Source organism: Ylistrum balloti, unplaced genomic scaffold (genome assembly GCF_031769215.1).
Source record: "Ylistrum balloti isolate Yb309-2 unplaced genomic scaffold, AGI_CSIRO_Ybal_v1 Utg369798, whole genome shotgun sequence".
NCBI lineage: Eukaryota > Metazoa > Mollusca > Bivalvia > Pectinida > Pectinidae > Ylistrum > Ylistrum balloti.
In genome coordinates this window covers 362,526-368,525 of record NW_026781977.1, presented here as the reverse complement: position 1 = coordinate 368,525, position 6,000 = coordinate 362,526, and the positions used below count along the sequence as shown (strand labels likewise).

Below are 6,000 nucleotides of genomic sequence, written 5' to 3'. Positions count from 1 at the left end.
GGTGTGGTCTTAAAAGCTCCGAGAGCGAGCCTGCGACCTTGGTGATGAACAGTGTCTAATAATTTTAAATAAGAAGGTCTCGCAGATCCATACACGATGGAACCGTAGTCCAGCTTTGATCTAATAAGGGCTCTGTAGAGTCTTAGCAAAACTTTTTTATGGGACACAACTTTTGTTTTATGCAAGGAATCGAACCCGACACCTACGCCATTATGTGTTCTTCACATCTCTGTTCGACTCTAAGTGGTGATGCTGAGGAAAGAGTAAAAACATGTATGACAAGTCGGTAACACAAGGATACATTAGACATTCCTATTTCAATTGATTTGCTCATGAGAGTTCGATACATTTACAATATAGATTTTCCAAGTTACCATGGAAACTTTATGGAATATTTGACGGGCTGAAGGCCCTTTATTTTTCTTAATCGATAGAAATATTATTTTTATTCAGTTTTTATATCACTATTCTATAGACCCGTCCCCGTCGCTTATTTTCTAAAAAGCAGCAATTGTTTTAGTTACAACTTCTGTTTCTAAGAAAAATAATGACATTCAACAAGAAAACGACGACTTCGCCAAAGTCATGGGTAAATACATACCATTGGCAAGAACAGGGAAACAGTCAGAAGCGCTAAGTACTGCAATATCTGTTACCGCTGAAATGGACAACGTCATTCACATAATATATCACATTGTATCATTGTCATCGATCCGCTCGGTAGAGGTGAAAGAAGCCATATGAATCAAAATTACATATACAGAACTATTCTAATGCGTAACATTGGTAAATAGACGAATGAAGCACATTACCGAAACGAATTTTGCATGTTTATGCAGCTAGTAACGAACCTAACACAAACACAAATGTTCAGAGTTGTATGATGATATGGCCTTAAATGTTCTGATCGTGTGTACCAGGATATACAGATTATTAATCTTTATTCTTGATCAGGATAAAGTGGAAAAATTGTGACACACTGATACTTCGGGAAAACAGAGCAGTCATTCAACAATAATTATAAACAAATAGAAAATACTGACATATAAACTATGCAAACTCTGACAAACTCAAAAACGATGGCATGAGGACAAATACAACCAAAAAAGTATTACTGAGGTCACGGAAAAAAACAGTGAAAATAAGACCAGGTGTTCTAAAAGAGTAAGCGTCTTCTGTTTTAAGGTCAGTCATATATGTAACCTCAATATTGGCTGCAAGTCATTGAATATCGCATGTAGCAACAGCGAGATTATTCATGGGGGTTGTGTTTCTCGGGCGGCTGAAAAATGAATCGGTCTGTGTTGTCAATGCTGTGTCCATGGAATAGGTACTTCAACCATATTGCCCTCGATGGAATGACACGGGCCTCACGTATGTTGTTCAGTGAGGTAGAACCTGATACTTTTAAGAGCAATGCCCCAAAATGACACTGGCTGTTCAAGGGACGAAAAACAAATAAAGCTATGAATAACCCATTTTCAATATTAATTGAAATTCAGTAAAGTCGAAATGTACAAGCTTCGCTCACCTAGAGGCATGACGTTTGATCGTACATTCGAGTCACAGAATGGCAAAGGAGTCTTGCTTTTCTTAAAAAAATATCCCTTCTGGTACCAAAGACATGCGATCCTACCCTGGAAAGGAGTGTCGCTGGTGAAGGATCCGCCAATTTTGACATTTCCATGAGCCTCGATCCGATCAGCAGAAATGAGATTGTGGGTTATTGGAAAGTGCAACGATTCCCCGTTGTAATTTACCTGCAAGAGGTCACAAAAATGGCATAAACATGAATGTAATTCTTCTCCAATGGTATCGCTTTGGAAAAGAGAAAATGTAAAAACATATGTTAAGGGGTTTAGCGAAGATACTTGGTAAATTGGATAATAGTTCAGTCTACTCAAGTTGTACTCAACGAAACTACCAAATTTAGCCTGATTGTATTTTCAGACCAGACCAGACTAATATTGATCTGGACGTAAGAATATATCATTTACAGATTCTGTAAGGGGAGAGAACCTTTACAAACATTTGCTGCTAAACTTTAGATTTGCAGAATATAAATTGATAAAGATAAATGATTTACAAAAAGTATATAATAATTATTAAATAAATCAATGTATGACATTATAGTAATTTTCAACAGAACAGTTTTTTTCTCATGCTTGATAGCTGCTTGTGACCTTGCAAGTGTTGTTGTCTGCTAACAAAAATTATTTAACTTTCTACTGCCTGAAAATCTCCAACAGGATAAAGACCGTCCGCTGAGCGATTTTATACAGTACGGCTTCTTGACAGAGTAGCTGATGCCATGGATACAAAGACTTCTAAAAAAGGCTACAAATCACACTGCCCATTTACAATTTAAAAAATGACTGCTACCCAGTTCAAAGCGAAGTGGGAGAAGATCGTAGAAACTTAGAATAGGCGCTATTCTTCCGCGTAGTTATCGGAAAATTTTCATAATTTCTAAAACATTTTGACAAAACTACGTCACATAATCGTATTTGCAATGTCGGACTAAACTTTTTAACACGATCCATTAGACAAACACAAGTTCTAGTGACTGCTGACTTGGATTTGTTCCAAATATTGAATGACACCAGTCTTACTTAAAATCGCATTACATAAAAAATTGTCAGAAGACATACATTAATCCACTAAATCGACAAAAGCAAGATTCGATGCTTAATCAAAAGTATTAGGCAGATGAGATAGGCACTGTTATGAGAGTGTTGAAGGTTCCCGATAGGCGCTCACTAAAATCCATACTTACATATACACAGGCTGGAGGTAGTGCCACGTGACCCCGATATAGGTCCAAATCCCTGGCGTAAGTTTGACATTACTATTTCCGGTTTCGTATACACCATGAGTGGAGTAGAAAGACACGTGCAGGTAGCCATTGATACATCGGATATTGAACCCTCGACCTCCAGGACACGCCCCTTCGTACTCTAATATGGTTGCCTCACCCACATCTGTATCGATGTTTATATAGAAGAACCACGCCCCCCATTCAGTACCGTTCAGAACGCCTTGATCGTTCGGAAACTGAATGTAGCTCGAAGGAGTTCCTAAAAACTGCAGTGCCCTATCACCGTTTGGTCCATTGTAATGTGGGTAATTTGTATCAAAGTCTGTATTCCGAATGTAGCCAGTCTCTCCTGTACTTCCGTTTAATTGGTGCTTTGATTCAGAAAATGTCCAAAACGCGTCTGGTACAATCATTGACTCCTTGGAAACACCCCCAACAACCTTTCCATATGCCTCCTGTATATCTGTCGAGGATAAAGCAATTAACATTGTAAAGCAGTGCCAGAACCTGTGGACAAACATTATGATTTGTCGTACTTATCAAAAGTTTTTTTGATTCAAATTTCATTAAAGATAGCTTGTAGAAGTAAAAAAAATCCATTCAGTCATGTATATACAGTGCGAATAAAGTAGATATTTAAAAGCAATATTGTTTACTGTCCAAAAGACACACAAGCCAATAGCATATTCCAATGCAAATTTAGAATTAGATATAATTAATACATCATATAGTTGTTTCGTCCTTCTAGGATTCGACAGTGATGCAATGGGCCTAAAGTGTGAGCCTAAAAGGAGGGTGAATGAAATCCAAAGCGATCAATACAAATGTCCAAATTTAGATGGGGTTGGGGGAGGGGGTATATGGGGTTACACTTAATTCATTATTCTAATTTTCATGTCTTATGATTTCAGAAGAATGTCTGAACAGTGCAACTATATGTACGAATTAAAACGCAGCATACAAGTGACAGCAAGCCAATAGCAGTGTCTAAGTAACAACTACAATCTCGAATAATGTATGAAAGACACACACGTAAATACCGGTATGTATCCGTTTCCCTCATTCAAGGTCATAGCAAAACTCGAAGTTTAAAATATCGTAAATGATTTAGGTTTGGCACTCGCTTGCAACCTCTCGCTGTCAAATTTCAAAACAAGCAGAGCATTTCTGAATCGTTCACTGCCAAGTAGTGCGTTCCTTCCTTATTGAGGTGATATAGAATCTTGATTTTTTATCCAATAAGAAAACAAATAAGCTAGCTAACTCCTCATTACGAATAAAATGTTCTACTTGATGTCGTGGCACTTTGAAAGCCTGTGTTAGAATGATTTTGTTGCAAAAACAGGAATTCAATAGAAAAAGGACTCACCCTTGTTGAACGCCAACAGCGACAGTAAATGCAAAATGAACATGTCCCAACTTTTCTTTCTTTCTATCCAATTTGTAGGACACAAAAGTGATCTTGTCTATATGTTTCTGTCGTTGCCGGAGGCTCTGCTTATAAGACGCTAGTATAAAAGTTGTAGTTCTTAAAGTATGGTAACAAAGGTGTTCCGAAATATAATATTTAAGGATTTCATTGATTTTACATTTGAATTGACAGATAACAACAAAGGTCTCGGTATTTACCAACGTTCTTAAATATACAATTCTAAATGGAGGGATTTAATAGTTGATATTTTTAGTATACCTGACAAAGTACCGGATGAGAACAACATCTGACCGCTCCCTTAATGGACTATTCCCGTTCATTCGGGTCTCTCAAACAAACATTCGGAATACCATTTCCGTGATTGTCTAGGAAACTGACGCTAGAGTATGCGGACTGTTGCGACTTACGAACAAATACGGATTCTTTCTAGAAATAAGCGAGATGTTGTGATTGTTTTAAGTATGTTCTTATTTGCACTTGAGTGTTTCATTATACGGTGACATTAGCTTGATAAGACATAAAATGTCGTGAGGGCGTTATTTAAACTTTACTAAATCAACCTATCGATTCAATGATAAACGACCTGAGATAAATATTAAACTTTAAATGAGGTGTTTTATTTTCATCCGTACCTAACATTATCGCGTTAACGCAGTGATTCCATCGGACTTGTTTCATTCAAAAACTAATAATCATGTAATAATAATGTAAGCTTTCATGTTATTTGTAACAGACATTAAGATACTAAAGCTTACAGCATAAGTTGTTAACCAACAATCGGACATACCATAACTCGCATTTAAGCAAAATTAAGTAAAGTCAGCCCTTCAACCGATATATGTTTGTATATATGTACGTCTACGATATGTTTATTACCACATACCAGCACGTGACATCAACGAGTGTAAATATAAAATAAGAGTAGCGTAAAGAAATAGCCATAAAATAAACTGTTTTATGTCATTTATGATCGTTATAACTGCCAGAGATTTGAAATAAAGCACCAAAGTGCAGTGTTACATGCATTTATGGAAAGGAAATGCAAGTAAATATGAAAGTTTATTTACTTCTCGAAGACGTCCATATTACAATTAAAATTTCGATGAATATGTTTTTACAGACAGTGTGATATATCAGGCGGTACAGCTATGTTTACGATGTACCATCTCTGTTTATAGACCAACAATACTTACAGTTAGATGTTATTGAATGTCATTTCTGTAGCGAACGTGACAGCCTTAAGAGAACACTTTAGAAGAGCATGTTGCTGATAAAGACCTTGACAGTAGAATGTGGTAGATCTGTTGGTAGTTATATAAATTCGAATATCTCAATCCTATTGTATGGGTGGTTATTCCGTACAATTATTATTTTAAAATGTTTTATCGTGATTTGAAAAAAAATATATATAAATCTAAAAACAGAAATCTGCTCACCATTTAGAAGACTTCAAGACGTTCGTCGCTAAAAGACGGGTGAAACACAGAGACAATGTCGGGTGAAACACGGAGACAATGTCGGGTGAAACACGGAGACAATGTCGGGTGAAACACGGAGACAATGTCGGGTGAAACACGGAGACAATGTCGGGTGAAACACGGAGACAATGTCGGGTGAAACACGGAGACAATGTGAAACACGGAGACAATGTCGGGTGAAACACAGACAATGTCGGGTGAAACACAGAGACAATGTCGGGTGAAACACGGAGACAATGTCGGGTGAAACACGGAGACAATGTCGGGTGAAA

At 37.1% G+C, this 6,000-nt stretch overlaps 1 pseudogene; it reads right to left on the bottom strand.

The window, feature by feature from the left end:
* Positions 1-202: 202 nt before the first annotated feature.
* On the bottom strand, positions 203-4,230 carry LOC132544444 (uncharacterized; annotated as a pseudogene).
* Positions 4,231-6,000: the final 1,770 nt, after the last annotated feature.